The sequence below is a fragment of the Crocuta crocuta genome, unplaced genomic scaffold (assembly GCF_008692635.1).
Source record: "Crocuta crocuta isolate KB4526 unplaced genomic scaffold, BGI_CrCroc_1.0 scaffold443, whole genome shotgun sequence".
In the NCBI taxonomy this organism is placed as follows: domain Eukaryota; kingdom Metazoa; phylum Chordata; class Mammalia; order Carnivora; family Hyaenidae; genus Crocuta; species Crocuta crocuta.
In genome coordinates, this window is record NW_027529446.1 from 528,592 (window position 1) to 529,280 (window position 689).

Here is a 689-nt window from a genome sequence, read left to right on the forward strand (position 1 = left end):
GGCTCGTGCGGGCGGGGGGTGGGGGGAAGGGACAGGGAGTGACTGCTGATGGGGACTGGGTTTCCTTGGCGTGATGGCATGTTCTGGAATTACCTAGTGGTGATGGTTGTACAACATTTAAAATATACCAAAAAACAATGTACCCTTTAAAATGGCTAAAACCGCGAATTTTTTGTGAACTTTATCTCAATTAAAAAACTTTCCACTTGGAAAGGCCTCTGGCCAGTGGCCACCTCAGCTCCCTCACGGGGGACACACAGGAACTTAGGCCACCCCAAGGAAGCCTTCCTGGAGCGCTGAGACTTTCCCAAAGCTCCGCGGCCCCCTCGGTGAGACTGAGTCCCTGCAGAAGCTGCGAGGCCGGGGGCGAGACCCCCACCAGCAGCCACAGCTCCTTCTCTCCTCCTCTGGCCATCGCAGGACGTGGGTGCTGCCAGCTTGCTCCCTCGCTCTCCCCCCGGGGGGGGTGGGACGGGGTGGGGACCCCCCAAGGGCAGCGCCCTGAGCTGTTTCCTGGCCCACCCTGCGAGAACAAACCGCCTCGGGGGCCATCCTTATGACACACAAAGTAATAGGTCATGGGGCGCCTGGGTGGCTTAGTCGGTTAAGCGTCCGACTTTCGCTTAGGTCATGATCTCGCGGTTCGTGGGTTCGAGCCCCGCGTCGGGCTCTGTGCTGACTGCCAGCTC